This window comes from Gopherus flavomarginatus, chromosome 1 (assembly GCF_025201925.1).
Source record: "Gopherus flavomarginatus isolate rGopFla2 chromosome 1, rGopFla2.mat.asm, whole genome shotgun sequence".
NCBI lineage: Eukaryota > Metazoa > Chordata > Testudines > Testudinidae > Gopherus > Gopherus flavomarginatus.
This window is the reverse complement of record NC_066617.1, coordinates 249145696-249162900: the sequence shown is the minus strand read 5'-3', so window position 1 is coordinate 249162900 and position 17205 is coordinate 249145696.

The following is a 17205-nucleotide window of genomic DNA, read 5'->3' as shown; positions in this document are numbered from 1 at the left end:
TCTGAAAAGTTGATTTCAGACAATCACAGTGCAGAAAATTCAAAGGTTTTCCTCTCTCAAATGATAGTAAGATCCCCATATTTGTCACTGTATTTTCAAAACTATTTAAATTTCAGCTACAGAATATGTATATGCATCTTTTATACTTGCATGTCCCATATTTGTGTGCACAAATGCTCATTTGCATACAGAAATACAGATTTTGCATTTGGACCCTGATCTTGCAAACACACACATGCTTCATTTTCCATACTGGACTCATTTGTGTAATTAATAATATTTTAACCCAGCTCTGAACACTTATGAATTTAAACCAAATCTGAAAGTAACAGAGGAAAGTAAAAAACCAAAACCAACCAAACAAGTATAATGTTTTAAAAACCTTAAAAGGCAAAAAACTTTTGTTTATTATTGTGGTTTGCTGACTCTTTTTTGTCTTGCTGTAGAACAGGATACATTTTTTGTGTTTTTATAGTAGAGTGTACTCATTTCATGTCAGTTATTCATCACCCACCAGAAATTATAATTACCTTATTTAATCTTATCCAATGAATATTCAAATAAGAAAGTAAAAATATAGCCTGAAATTAAACCTGTAACACAAAACAATGGTGTAGAAGATGAGGATGTATCATACTTCAGGTATTAAATGGAAGACACCAAACAAACAGTGAATCCAGGTGTGAAAAAGTAGAATACAGTTGTTAAAAAGTAATAGAATAATGAATTTAAACAAAGCTTATTACAGCCTTCACTCTATACTGGTAACACTGGGAATTAGAATCCTGAGGCAAATCACTGATTGGAAAGGTGCTACAAGACACTCTTCTAGTTAGTGATACAGGGAAGAAGGATTTGGTTTAATTTATTTTAATTTTTAATCTCAGATATTAACAATGAAACTTCATAATGCCAATTTAAAATGTCAGCATTTACCATTTCAGTGCTGATCATTTTAGCAGACACATCCAGATTCTTCACTGTTGTAGGATTTATGCCAGCTATTGAGGCAGAGTACAAGGGGCTAATTGCTCTCAAGATGTGATAGAGAAGGCATGAGGAATAAATACCCCTTGCGAAATTTAAAGTGACCTTCACTTCTATCAAAGATCCTAATTCAGGAAAGCAATGAAGCACATGTTTAAGTCCATCCCTATTCAGGAAAGCACTTAAGCTTTAAATTCAGCACACGTTTAAGTGCCCTTCATGAACATAGGGACACTTCACGGAAATGAGGAGAATGGGGAGGGGAAATGGAAGTGTCTCTTTTCCCATTACCAAATACTTAACTACTTTTGGGTTTCAAATCCCACCAGAAGGGACTTGTAGATCTTCTTGCTGCCAAAGCACCAGCTGTTCGCTACCTAGCTGCCAAAACCTCCATCCTTCCCCTACTAGCTTCTGTGAGACAGTTACGCATTTTCAGTATGAAAATCTGCAGCACATTGAAATTCTGGAGGCAAAGGAAAACACAATAAGGTTAATATCAAAATAAACAAACACCACAGGATACTATAATCACTATGCTAGACCAATGGCATAGGGGCAGTAAAGCATAATGCTGTAGTCCCTGGTGTAAAATTCAGGTCAAATGCACTGACTGGAGTGTGGATTGGGACTTGATTATGTCTTGCCCTGGTTGAATAGCTGGATTTATTTAATTCTAAATTAGTAGATCATTCAATTTATTGTGTTTAATGAATGTTAATAACTGGGTCTTGTTAGTCTATGGTTTCCAAGTTATTGGTAATATTTGTTTAAAAAACACTTTTTAGCCAGCTTATAGTCCTGCTTGTTCCCTTTCTACATGTGATGCCCAATATTGGAAAGTGGGTTGTTGTTGTGAAGATATGTACTGTTTCTTTAAATCTGTAATGGAAAGTTGGTGGGAGGAGGAGGGAGAAAGTCAGGAAAGGTTCTAGGCAAAATTGTATAGTAAAGTAGAGAGACAGAGTGTGAGAAACAGCCACGGTAGCATGGTGTTATTATAATAGAGTTCCTTACTCGGTGTTAGAAGAAAGCAAATCTTTCTATGATTCTTTACCATTGTCACGTGAAAGTAATGTCATAAACACAAAGACATTTCATCACAGGTGTTCCAGTCATTGTGGGCTGGCTTGAAAATGTGTTTGTTTTAATCAAAGTTAGCTAAATCTAGACTTCTGATGAGCGTTCTGAACCTGATGAGTCATCTCTAAGCGTGAGTGTCCTGAGCCTGATGAATCACCTGAGATAATTACCTGTGAGTCCTAAGGGTTCAGCCAACCCACAAGCAAGTGTTTAACCAGGTGATCCCAAGGCAGATCTATAGGCTCCTAATTAAAGCAGCCACTCTAGTCTGCTCAAGGTCACTGCCTTTTCAGGGATACTCCCAACTGCCTGGTAGTTCTGACAGACACTCTTGCAGTAGTCTGTTCCTGTTGCTGTCCCTGTCCCTGCTCTACCCATGGCTGGTCATTCAGATGTCCTGGCAAGACTGTTCTGTTTTTCTGAATAGTACCCATTTTACCTCTAGACTCAAAACTCTTCGGGATAGGAATCTATTATTTTTTTAGCAGTTGATTTATTGTACTGCACAGTGTGTATTGAGAGCTTTATATACATATTAATTGTAAACCCATTTTGCTTTAGACAGAACTTTATTACAGGTTAAGCAAACGTGGTTGTGGGAGTTGAAATGCATTGTGACTAATATTCATAAATATTTTGTATATTACAGCAAAACCTGACATAAGCAACCACTCAAGAGACCAAAAAAAAATAAGATGTCTAGTCGAGGTTGGCCTTTATTAAAGGTTAGATAAAGTTATATTGGATTCACTAAGGATATTTTCAAGTGTCATTTAAAACAGGGGTTTACCTATTGGAAATGGTCTCTCAGTATTAAGAACCTAATCAGCAAATCTTTTTTCTCAAGTGAAAATACAGTAATGAGTCTAAATACATCAGGCTATGTTGCCTGATCTATTGATTGTGTATTAATTATATTGATCAATTAGAAATCCCAATTAACATTCTGTGGGTTGGAAGGTCTAGTCCTGAGATCAGGTCCAGAGTTATTAACATTATTATTAATTTGGGAACCCCAACATGCACCAAGGAGACAATTACATTTTGGACAGGCATTTTGTCCTTATAACATTTTTATTTAGCACAATTAGCAAAGTCACAAACACTCCAACCCAGCAAGAAAGGTCAGGATAATATAAAATGAACATCTGAGCATCCATATACTCATGCTTTCCCTTGCAGAAAAACCTGAAGTGTTAATCATCAGCAGCAGCACCAGTGGTCATCATCCTGGCATCTCCCAAGACACGCATGCTGGGATACAACTTTTATAACCTGTTACACTGATGCCACTACGCCTACTGCACATTCAGCAGGCATTTCAGCCCCTTTTCTTTATTTGAACTTCCACGCCCTACTAATGTTGGATTGCTCTTCTCCCATAGACTACTGGGCCTTTACCTCAGATTCATTAGCATATATGTTCATTAGTTGCCGTGGCATTCTTGTGGTCAGACATCTGCTGATGTTCCTAACTTAAAATATCTTAAGCTGGTATAAACTGGCATCTTGTGGTTACCTGTCAGCAGTGTAGTTGTTATAGCATTCTATCCTGTGACATCTTATGATCTGGGGTTACTCCTGGTTAGCTGCCTAGGCTAAAGCTTTTTGGGCATTATGCCTTGATCAATTTAGCTAAGATATTGTCTTATAGGCCTTGAGGCTTGTAGGATCCCTGCATTACTGCCTTAAATTATACTTATGCCTTACCTAGCAAATACCTATTCCGATAGATTACCCTGTGAAGAAAAATAAACATCTTGTGGTTCAGCCCAGTCCTGATCTTCCCAAAGTCATTCTTTGCCCTTTACCTCCCAAATAGCCATTGTTATGATCTTTCCCCTGAGCACTGTGCAATGGGATGGGCAAGCAGAGCTCACTTTAATCTTTTGTTCACCAGGTAAGAGGTATATAAAGTTATATAATACATTAGCTTTATGGATGAGTTACAGCTGAATCAAAACTGAGATTAAAGCTGACTGGGAGCTGGAATTTCTGTTCCATGGCAAATTGCAAATTGGAAAAAAAAATCATTCTGAAATGGAACAAGAAATGAACATTTTGAAATTTCCCATGGAATGGGAGTTCTAAAATTTCATTTAGAAAGAGTCAAAATGACATTTTGTTTCAGTCCTTTCAAAATATTTCTGAGGCTTCTTCTCAGCTCCTCAGCAGGCTGCCTAGTCAGCTAAAAGGGAGCAGGAAGCCCTGGGAAGTTGGACGGTTGTGGAGCTAGGGAGGTAGGGCTCCTGAGTTTTTAGACTCTCAGCTCCCTCATTCTACCTGCTAGGTGTGATGTTGAGGAGATGGGAGGGTGAACTGGCAGGAAACCAGGCAGGTTTTTACTTGTAATCAACATGTTCCAATGGAAAATGTTGGCTATGGCAAATTGGCATTTTCTGACAGAAAAATGTCCCATTGGAAAATTTTCAAACATCTCTAATTGAGACATTGGATAACCACCAATGAATGACTGGTTACTTAATATAGGGCTGTTTAGATACTAATGCGGTAATTGTCTTTGAAATACATGAGACAGAGATTTTTTTTTTTAAATGGAAGATATGGCAGTACAATGTGCCATGTTATTTCACTGTTCTACAGAGAGGCAGTTCAGAAGAAAGGATACACAGGGTTTCTGATGTTACCTACAGCACAGTAAATACAAATGAAAGATTAACTACCAGGTGATGGAAATAGCAACATTACCTCAATAAAGAACATACCAAGGATACAGGTATTAGCTAGAATTGTAACAAAATTCACATAATTGCTTTGGGCAAGTACAACAGGAAAACTAAAGTTCTGATCTGACCAACATTTACACATGTGCTTAAATTTCAGAATGTATGTAAGTGCTGCTAGAACTGAGGACTAATATATTTACTAATTTAACTTAATAATGACTGTATTATTCTTGGGGCAAATACACTATTTTCATTTGTTTAGATTTATATGCAACATAAAAAGCACCTAATAACAATAATAGGGCTCTAGGCACTTTTGCTATAAATTAAAAAAAACCAAAGAATCACAAGTATAGCCACCTCCCCAAAATTAAAAAGGGGGGAAAAACATTCTTGTGATGTATCTCAGTCTTCTATATGTGGATCCCAGTCCCCCTTCCCTAGCTGGCTTCAGGTCAAATGTCTTGGAGCCCATGTATTTGTCTTTGGGGCAAATGCACTAATTAGCTAATTTGTTGTGCTGGAACATAGTGTAGTATCAGCATCATTTCCTAGACATAGGTGGAACTAGCAATTGTAGCGATGATAGCCTTGTAATTTGAATCTTTAGATTCTTTTTCTTTGAAGCATACTGTAATGAGCTTTGCTCCACTCAACATATCTGCAGGGCATTCAAAGGCTACTATATTAATTGGAGTGTGCTCCTCTATGTGAGGTGGACCTTTAAAGAACATCTAAGTGCCAGATTCTGATACCATTTGTGGCATTACACCCCCATATTCTTCATAGTATTATAATGATATGAGTATGGCATAACTATGATGTATTTTATATACTATAAGGCACGTAAGATATCGTTGGAAAGGTTATGATTTACTGAATATGATTATCCTATTTGTAAGCATGTATCATTTTGGTATCTGAAGTTAGCAATATTGTCTAGCTATCTATTAGAAATTTGTTTACACCTGGGGAACGCCCACTAGACAGAATGCAATCAGTCTAGAGTGCTAGCTGGAAAGGGCCATTAGGAAAAACAATAGGTCTTAAACGAGGCTAATCTTTCACCCGGAAATCCTTCCTGGGGATGCTGCAAACAGACTCTGAGTTACGGCTGCAGGGTCATGTGATCAAGTCACCTGATAATGGACACCATAATAATATTAGGATTTTTCCACTGGCTGAGAGTGGGAATCACACTGGAAGACAAAGGATTCCCATCATATGTAAAACTTATTTAAAGGAGGGGAGTGACATAATCATGGTTTGTTCTTCATTGAATCTCCACCCAAAATGACTGCTCTAAACATCTAAGACTAAGACTGAATGGAGGGGCAGGTGGAGAAGGACTGAGCCCAGGGTGGGAGGTTATCTTGCCTGTGAATTAGATATCTGAAGTTTTAAGCTGCAGTCAAGTGCAGCTGGCCTTCCAGAATCTCTGCAATCTGCCTGAAACATTTAGAGTGAGAAATTACTACTTGTAAACCAACAGGAGTCTGGTGGCACCTTAAAGACTAACAGATTTATTAGGGCATAAACTTTCATGGGTAAAAAAACTCACTTCCTTTAGTAACTTAAGTTTAGATTGCATTTTTGTTTAATTTGCTCGATGACCTGCTTTGATCTGTTCGCTATCCCTTATAATCACTTAAATCTGTCTTTTGTCATTAATACCCTTGGTTTTGTTTTGGCTAACACTCAGTGTATTGAATTCATAAATGGGGAGCAAAAAGCTGTTGCATGTCTCTCTCCACATTGAGGGAGGGGCGAATTTCATGAGCTTATGCTGTACAGTTCTCTGTGCAGCGCAAGACAGTATAATTTTGGGTTTATCCTGTAGATGGAGGTGGGCACTTGAGCACTGGGCAAATCCTCAGCTGAGCCTTCCCATGCAGAGCTGATTTCATTTTCTGTGTTTCTGCAGCTGGGTGTGTCCCTACCTGTGTGCGCGTGCTGATTAAGTGCAGTCTGAAGCCTGAAGGAGGGCTTGGCTGGATTTCCTCAGCAATACAGTGTGAAGAGAGCCCAGGCTGGTGGGTCAGGGAGGCTCAGTGGTACCCCAGTTCCAAGCAGCAGCCCGGGGGAAACCCATTACACCCTTATTCATGCTGAATAGTACCATAGTTCAGGCTGTCTCAAGTGGCTCACAAACATGGGTGCCAACCTCAGGGCAGACTGTTACAAACCAGGGCACAAATGCCAAACTTACTGTGTGTTCTATAATTTAGATTTCATCAACCAAGTATCAAGTGTGAACTCCTCAAACACTATAACAGCCTTAACATGGAGTCACAGACAGTCCCCTTGGGTACACCGATCTGTCGTGCCACCCAGACAACCCTGCCTTTGTGACAGATGGTCCCTTACATCAAAAATCACAACAATATTCAGGCTACTCCTAGTCCCAAAGGCCCAGTCACTTACTCCAGGTCAAAAGACAATGCTTGTAGCCAATCCTGTAATACGCTAAGGATTTATAAACTAGGAAAAAGAAATAAGAGTTATTTACAAGATTGAATTTACATACAAATGAGTTAGTGTTAGTTTCCAAAAAGTAAAAGAAGCTGCAGTAATGTGCAAGCTTTATATGTCCTTTAAGGCTAACTCAAGCTAAGCAGCTTGGGGATCCCTTGCTTAAGCTTAGAAACATTTCCCACTCCAAATTCCAAGCAGCACAGTGATACAGTTCCTCCTGGTCAGAGACTTTTATTCCCTTTCCCCAGAGGTTAAATTGTGATGGGACAAAATTAATGCATGCAGCAACTCTCAAGCATTTCATAAAATCCAAGCACTAAACACATTCTTATAAACTTAATATCTGTTTTAACAGAGCTAACACACAAGTGAGTCTGACTGGTTTCCAGCCATGCATTTGTCAGTGTTCAGTGAGGCCCTGGGCTTTGGCATGAGCTGGCACCTGGTCTGCCAGTGTCACACCATGCTCCACAAATAGCCTGTTGAAGTCATTGGGACTACTCATGGAGGAATTTGCTACCCAGCATGAGTAAGGGTGTTAGAATCTGGCTCCAAGGCACTAATGTAGTATGACATTCTGGGGTTTAACCCAGACCAATAAGGTGTTGTGTCACTGCTTGCCCTGTAACCCTGACTGCCTTAAATGTTATGCAGTTGTGGCTCACAGCCAGGACACCAACAGCCAGCAGACAAACATGCAGTTCCCTGAGTGTCTGTGTGTTGTCCAGCCCTGGTTCAGTGCTTCTGACCCCACAACAACTCCACCCTGACTTCCACCACCCTTTGGTTACTGCTTGTTGGGTAGTCCCAAATTTCCTCAAAACCATGTGCCATGAAGTGTTCAGACCTCTCCTGGAACACTTAGAGAAATAAATTTCGCTGCTCCTTTAAAGAGACAAAAGCACAACCTATTATTTTAACTGGAGTAAACAATCAATGCAATTCAGACACAACACTGGGTTGGCTTCGATTTAAAGTAAAACAAATGTATTAACAGAAAGATAGGTTTTAAGTGAGTTCATGTACAAGGGATAAAGATAAAAATGGACAAAAGCGAATAAAAGTGAAATATGCTTTCTAGTACCTAAGGCAAACTGAACAAGCTACCCTCTTTGTTCAAGGCAGATTTCTTACCAATATTTCTTCTTCCCAGCCATGGTTACCTTTCTGTCAGTCAGAGTCTTCCGCAGAAGTACCAGGTGCTGCTTTCCCTTGTCTTCTTAGGTCAGCGGTCTTCAACCTTTTTAAGCACAAGATCACTTTTTGAATTTAAGTGCAACCCAGAATCTACCCTTCCCCTTCCCCAAGGCCCTGCCCTTTCCTGAGGCCCTGCCCTGCTCACTCAATCCCCCTTCCCTCCATCATTCGCTCTCACTGGGCTGGGGCAGGGGATTGTGGTTCAGGAGTGGGTGCGGGCTCTGGGTTGTGGCCGAGGGATTTGCAGTGTGGGAGGGGGCTCTGGGCTGAGCCTGGGGCAGAGGGTTGGAGTGCAAGAGGGGGTGAGGGGTGCAAGCTCTGGGAGGGAGTTTGGGTGCAGAAGGGAGCTCTGGGTTGCAGCAGAGTGTTAGGGTGCAGGAGGGGGTGCAGGGGTGCGAGCTCCCAGCCAGCAGTGCTTACCTCGGGTGTCTGCTGTGCAGCGGGGCTAAGGCAGGTTCTCTGCCTTCCCTGGCCCTGTGCCACTTCTGGAAGTGGCCAGCATGTCCCTGTGGCCTCTGGGGGTGGGGCACGTGGCTCTGCATGCTACCGCTTCCTGCAGGCGCCATCCCCGCAACTCCCATTGGCTGCAGTTACCGTTACTGGCCAATGGGAGTTGCGGGGGCAGTGTCTTCAGGCAGGAGCAGTGTACAGAGTCAGAGACCCTCTGCCCCACCCCTAGGGGCTGCAGGGATGTGCTGGCCGCTTCCAAGAGTGGCACAGGCCCAGGGCAGGTAGAGAGCCTGCCTTAGCCCCTGTGTGCCGCTGGACTTTTAGTGGCTGGAGACTGCAATTAACTGACAGAGGCTCCATGATCGACCAGCTGATTGCGATCTACCAGTTGGTAACCACTGTCCTAGTTGCCAGAATGACTCTGTTTCCCCTTATATCTCTCAGAGTTCATTGGCTCTGTTCCAAGAGGCAGAATGACCTCCTGCTGTTCTTCCCTTCCTGCGGACTGCCTATCTCCTTGGTGATTTGTATGTAAATAGGGCTTCCATTGTTTTGATTCCACAGTGCTACCTTCCCTCCTGTTCCTCTGTGTTTTGATCACAGAGTTTAAAGCATAATATCAGTGAGTATTCCTAATTCCTCATGTAGTGCTAATACATGCTTTTCACAATAATATTCATCACCAATGTGTCACAGGCTTTCATAAAAGACACTACTTGATACATTTGTGTAATAGAGTAATACTTGCTTATCATTTGAGGTTCAGATCCCTGCAAGAGGCTATTTCTCCCTCTCACTATGCTGAGGGCTTGATTTATCTTTTATGTAAATGTACCTTCATTGTCTCTGCCTGATGACCAAACTGGTCAGATAAACAAATACACATTCCTTTGTATAGGGCAGACTGGGCTTATGCATTGCTTGCCAAACCTTTCAGCACATTTGTAATTTTACATATGTTATCTGTTCATACACCATGCAATAATATTAATGATCAGTGAATTATGAGTTTTACAATGATATATTACATGCCACCTTTTGTCATGACAACAGTGTGTGAGGTGTAGTAAGTATATCAGGCCTGATGAGTTGCTGACACAGAATAGCGAACCACCAGTGAGCCTGTGTGTCACACTTAGGTACACTGGGCAAGAGATCCCATTGATATTCCAGACAGAATGCTATGACCCTGTGTTATACAAAACATTAGATATTGGAAATCACTAATCCTTCAAGTTATTTTACTGAATTTGTGAATAATATGAGTATCCACTGCTATTAAGCCTGGGAGCAGGATATTAACTTTGTAAATAACTGCAATTACAGGCAACACTGTAAGAAATTAATAACTGGAGCTATTAGAATTACATGGATTGTCTTTGATATAAACCCAAAATTATAAATATGTGATTTAACTGTTGTAGTATTATGGAAAAATATAGCTGATATGTCTTAATACTGGTTTAATTATAATAAAAATGCTGCAGCTGGATATGATGGGAGGAGGAAAAACACAAGTAATTGTTAGTATAATTATACATGGGCATTTAGTTTAATAATTATACATGTGCATTTAGTTTCTGAAAGCAGTGTGTGTGTTGGTTTCACCACTGTATCAGTATCTCCTGTCAGCTGCAGGATGGAATAGCTCTAAGCATCCCTGCCCCCTTCTTTGATGTGGTGGAAGGAGGACTGAGGAAATATGATGTTCAAAACAGACATCATCAGAGTGACAGGGTGATCTCTACCCAATCTTTAAACCTTTGGCTTCAGGTCTCCACCATCAACACTAAACAGCACACTTTTTCTTCCTAGATGTCTCCAACAGCCTTGCAGCCTGATGACACTGAATAGTCTCTCCTTCTCCACCCCTTTTTACTCTCCCTTCATCCTAAACCCATGTAGTTGAACATCATCAGGTTTTTGAGGGCTGGGTGCAGCTCTCACTTACATCTAGCCTGTATCACTGCTCCCAAATCAGCCAGAGTTCTTACTCTAATGACACGTTGCACTCTGTGCTCTGCAGGAGTTGAGCTCACTACTTCCACAGCCAGGGGCGGCTCTAGACATTCCACCGCCCCAAGCAGGGCGGCATGCTGCGGGGGGCGCTCTGCCGGTTGCCAAGAGGTCCACCGGTGCCGCCTGCCGCCCTCCCAGCGACCGGCAGAGCGCCCCTGGCGGCATGCTGCCCCAAGCACGCGCTTGGCATGCTGGGGCCTGGAGCTGCCCCTGTCCACAGCCTGTACAGTTTTTGATAACCAGGGAAGAAGAGAACAAGCCAAAGTCATGGACCTACTGTATAGAAGTTTACTGCACTGCTGCTAGACAACTGTGCTGGCCACAATGATAACATTAAATACTTATCTATAAATGCTTCATGGTGGTTGTAATCTATAATTTAACACAGTATTTATTAAAATTTGATGTGAAGAGGTAATTTTATTATTTTAAGTGTATAACACTGGGGAAGTATGTACAGTACGGTGGAGTTATTAATATTTCCTTTAATGAGCTCAGCCAAAATATCTTTAAGTAAAGTTTTTAAGATGAATATACTAAAGGTACTTAAGCACATTTTGGCTCCTAAAATGGCCTGGTTAAAAATATTATAAGCAATTACTATAACAAAAACACAGCCATGTGTAAATGCCAAGTGAAACCATCTGATCCAATTGTTTAAAAATAATTTTTCCTCCTACGTTATCAAAATGTTACATTAGTCCTATTTGAATTATGCTGCTAAAACACAATGCAATAATTACAAATGTAGTGGCCAGAGATAATCTCTCTCCCAGAACCATATGTAACTCATATTACATGAAAGAGTTGTACATTTGCTGCTGAAGAGAAAACAGATCCCCAAATTACCTTGCACAACTTACAAAAATATTTTGTAGTTACATTTTCTGTATGATATAAACTAGCCCAGCATGGAACCTACTGGGTATAAAATCTATATCTAAGACACACTGCTGTTGTCTTTGAGCCAAAGACAATGGTGAGCAACCTGTGGCCGCAGGCCGCATGCAGTCCATCAGGGTAATCTGATTGTGGGCCGCAGGACATTTGGCTAATGTTAACCATCCACAGGCAGAGCCCCCCTCAGCTCCCAGTGGCTGCGGCTCACTGTTCCTGGCCAATCGGAATGGTGGGAAGCAGCAGCCAGCATATACCTGCTGCTTGTCGCTTCCCACAGCTCCCGTTGGCTGGAAATGGCAAACCGCGGCCACTGGGAGCTGCAGGGAGCTGTGCCTGTGGACAGTTAATGTCAGCAAAATGTCTTGTGGCCTGCAATCAGATTACTCTGATGGGCCACATGCGGCCTGTGGGCTGCAGGTTGCCCACCACTATCTTAGCATGAATTAATGCATCATGATTAATTTATTGTTACTTAAAGTGCAGTTCTACTGTGAAAAGTGACTCAATATAAATGTGGCTGCAAGGATCCATATTTATTGTCTGCCAATAATTTCTGAGTCAATTATGCCCAATTTTTAAGGAAAGGATTTTCCGAACTGCCAGTCCTTGAACTTCATTTAGGATTTCAACCGGGTTCTTTTCTTCTGATACATTATCATCACTAGTAAAGGTTCTGCAAACCAAACTGCGTTCTCAGTTTCATTTGTGCAGCCCCATTCATCTCAAATTATGCACTTAGTTGCATATTATGTGCTTAGTCACCCTGTGCCCCCTTCCACTCCCATTGCCTTCCATGGGTATACTATGCATAGATGTGACTGGAGTGTGGTGAATAACGTCCAGAGTCTTAAATATGCTCTGTGAAGGTACACTGCAGCTCATTGTCTGGGATCAGGATCTAACTCTGTTGATGGTGCATGAAAAGTAGAATCCAGCTCACTCTCTCTTAGCAGTAGTTACATGGTATACCAGAAGGAGTTTAAAGCATGAAATGCCCTTCCCATCCCAGTTTGATGAGCTAATCCCAGCTCTTCGTTTAAGTGCCTTTTAAAACTTTTATTTTTTGCATGGCCCAGACGAAATGAGATTAAAATTTTAATAAATATAACAATAACAAGAATAAACAATACCCATCTTTTGCGTCCCATCTTTTGGGTGTCCCTTCATTTTACTCTAAGACTTTGTACTATATATGGGTAAGTTGTTCCAGTTTAATTTAAATCATTTTAAAAATTATCTAGTTAAATTGTGCAAATCCCTGTGTGGAGGTGGTTATTTTGGTCTAAGGGCTGGTTATTTCAGTTCAATAAACCTGTTTCCAATCATCTTAAGCTATACTGCAAAAAGCTGATCTTATTATTAGGAATAAAATTGACTACAGAGGGATTTGCACTGGTTTAACTGTATCAGTTTAAAGTCACACCTCAGGGTATGCTGGTGTCACTTTCCAGTGTGGACAAGGCAGAGACCGTCTTTAGCTCGTGTAGTGTAAAGTGCTGAATATAATTTTTCGTCCTGGAGAAATAATACATACATGAATACATACATATATTATGTAACAACATGCAAAAAATCGGTCTAGTGTATATACACAGAGACACAGAGAGAGAGATATCCCATGCTTCAGTGTAATTTTCTATCACAGAAAAATTCCTCTGTGGTCTACTACACAATATTAGTAGAAAATTTGTATTATTTCACCCTTAGCAGTCAATAGTCTACTCTCCTGCATTCACTACTCACACAGAATCAGTTACCACAACCTGGATTTTTAGTTTAAATATATTTATATATAAAAATAAATCAAAGATGACAGAAATATATATAACATAAAGGTAAATACTTGAGAAAATAAAATGTAATGATTTAATTCCTCATGGCTGGGAAGGATATTTAATCTATGTGTGAATAACAGTGTTGTGGCCTGGCTAAGTTATAATGGAAATGCAGAGCAGCTCTAAGTGTTTAAAAATCATGGAAATGTAGGACTCGAAGAGGTAATCTTGTCCAGCCCACTGTGCTGTTTGTCAAAACTGTACTTGAAAACTTCCAATGGTGGGGATTCCACAAGTTCCCTTAGAATCCTGTTCGAGTTCTTAACTATCCTACTGTCTAATCTAAATCTTCTTTGCTGCAGATTAAGCTGATTACTTCTTGTCCTACCTTCAGTGGACGTGGAGAACAATTCATCACTGTCCTCTGTATAACAGCCCTTAATGTAATCTTTTTCATCTGCCCCCCCCCCCCAAAGTCTTCTTTTCTCAAGACTAAATTTGTCCAGTTTTTTAAACTTTTCTTCAGGTCACATTTTTTTGACGACATTGTCATACACAGCTTCTCTGTATCCATTCACAGCCAATGCTGCCAGTGTGTATTTCAATGTCCTTGACAACACTGTCTCAACCTGCAGAACTGTAGCTTTATTGGTTCCCTAAAGTGAATCAGTTGGTTTCCATGTTTCAGACTTTGGACTACAGCGCTCGTTTCCCAATGCCTAGAATGTTCTGAATCTTTGCTCCTCAGAGAGCACAGTTTAATTCCTTTGTTTCCTTGGAATGGTGAAATATTAACTTTATTTTATTCTGTTTTACTATCTGTTAACATACCCAATAACTTGTGACCATTGCTGAAGCACATTCTTTAAGTCTCGGGCCCTTTCTGACACACAAATAATCCAAACTCTCACTACCTATTATCATTTATGCCATGGATACCCCTACTTGAATCCAATTTTCCCTCTATTTATTTGCGTGTGGAGGTGGAATGAGTGACCGTCAGAGCTTAACATTTAAAACTTACTAAATATGCTCAATTTATCTCACTCCCATTCTCTTCCCCTCATTTTCTGCTCCCATTGTAATTTATCTAAATGGTCCTTCCTTCCTTCCCTCTCCCTCCTTTCTCTCCATTGACTAAGTCTCCTTCCTCATTTGTTCTATATCTTGCATTCATTATGGTCTCATCTTCATCACATGCTCTCCCTTTCACTGTCTCATTACCTTTCCCTCCATCTCTCACCCCCAATTCTAGTACTATTGATTTGCTTATGGTAGTGCCTACAATGTGCTAAGCATTTTCCAGACCTTCAAGCAGGGACATTCTTTGCTCTGGGTTGCTCACAGCCTAAGGACAGAGGCATAGGTAGACACAGGCTAGGGGATGGGGAAAAACAAGTAATCTAGGCTCACCCTGTGTGTGAGACACAGAGATGGACAGAATAGACACAGAGGAAGAGAGATGATAATGAGAGAGATGACTCATTACTTTGACTGTCCTCAGTGGAGGGATGGAGAGCCCAATGCCACTTCCCTCCTTCCCCAGTTGAGAACCAAAAGCATCAGGAGTGGTTGGGGGAAGGAAGAATCCCGGAGTCCCTCTGTCCCCTCCAAGAACTGATTGTGGCTGGAGTGACTAAGTGAACGGGAGTGGCATGGGGTGGAGGAAGAACATAATGTTGGACTCCCTTCTCTGTTTGATCAGGTGGCCAGAAAGAATCTCTATACACCTCTTAACTCAGATGTCTCCTGCTGAGTGATGGGACTGTCTCCATTTCCAATGCAGCCAACCTTTATCTGCGTGTGGTGCTCATCAGCAAGATGCATGGCTATGTAAGCATGTAGGTCAGAAGGAACAGTGCCTGGTTCATCTGTAATATATCTTTCCTGAGTAGAGCTGAACTAATACTTGCTTGTTCAGTTTGTGCCAAAACAAAATATCTGAGGGAAAAAATGGAGTTCAATTTGAACAGATACCATTTTTATTATTTTTTTTGTTGAAATAAAAATTTGAAAAATATTAATTTTGAATTGACCAAAATGTTTTGGGTTGATTCAAAACAATTTTTTTCAAACTTTTCATTTTGAATTTGCCCTTTTTGTGATTTTTTTTAAATTTGCCAAATTTGAAAACAAAATACCTTTTTGAAATGAAAAAATGTAAATGAAATGTTTCAAAGTGGAAAAGTTGAAACAAAATGTTTTAAAAAAGCAAAGAAACATTTAGAGTTAAAAAGCCAGGGTTATTTTTGGCCCAAACTATTTGTCAAGTTTGACCAAAATTTGTGAATAGTTTCTGAGTTTTGAAAAATGTATTTTTCAGCAAAAACTCTGTTTTCTGAAAAATTGAATAATTTTGGCCAGCTCTAATTCTGAGGACAATCACATCATGGGACAAATGGGAAAAAATATTCAGTGGGTAGCAGGGAATGGCACATCTATTGTTATAGCACAGGGGTTCTCAAACTGGCGGTCGTTGCGAGGTTGTTACATGGCGGGTCGTGAGCTGTCAGCCTCCACCCCAAACCCCGTTTTGCCTCCAGCATTTATAATGGTATTAAATATATTAAAAAGTGTTTTTAATTTATAAGGGGGGGGGTCACACTCAGATGCTTGCTATGTGAAAGCGATCACCAGTACAAAAGTCTGAGAACCACTGTGTATAGCAGACCCTTTCATAATAAGGGGAGATGGATCTGTCAGCCATTTTCCTTGTGGTAGCATGTATGTTACAACAGAACACTTCCCAACAGAGGGCGGTATAGTACAATTATGTATGTTAATGCCTGGGAATTTAGAACTCCTTTTTTTAGGAAGTTCTTGATAAGAGAGGACTGTCTATGTGAGGAAGGAATAAAGCTTGACTACTGCATAATTTTGGTTCTCTCTTTATGCTCACACACTGAAAAATGTATTATTTCAGTGCTAATACAGGCTTTAGGATAATATTTTTAAACTATCAATAGAAATAACTTATAAAGTAAACACAGAATGAATGCTGCTGTAATATATCCTGGCTTCTTTCTCAGCCTTACTGTATGCAGTCTGTTCTTGTGAGTGTATGTGTCTGAGTCAACAGGAAGTGTGACACTGCACAGTGCCTTGCAGGATGTGTCAACATTCAACTTCCTGTTTAAGCTCACCTCTTCATAGCATAGTAATTAGTAGACAGTGTCTGAAGTTTTATTATACAAGAATCTGTCTCTTTAATTCATAAAATAGTAATGGTCTGATATTTGTGCCATGTGCCATGCTTGGCATACATAAAGCACTATACTATATGCTAAGTCCTGATTTCTTTACTTAAAATATTGGCAGAGAAATTGCTAAAGAACAAAATAAGAAATTTTTGAAATTTTGGGAGCAGGGAAGAAAGTGGAGTATCCTTTCACTGTGGTTGAAAAATATTCTTCCCTAAAAAAGAAAAAAGCAAACAGCTACAGGAAAAAAGCAGTCTATGCTAAGTTTTAGCTATACAAAAATATGCTAAAAAATGTGGGTTGCAAAGTAAAACATTAACAAATCAGGAGAAACTAAAGTTATGATTGTTTGTGCAGCCTTAACTCTGCCCCTTAGGTGCATGCATTATAATACATTTTTTAATTATAAGATAAATGATTTTACCATTGATA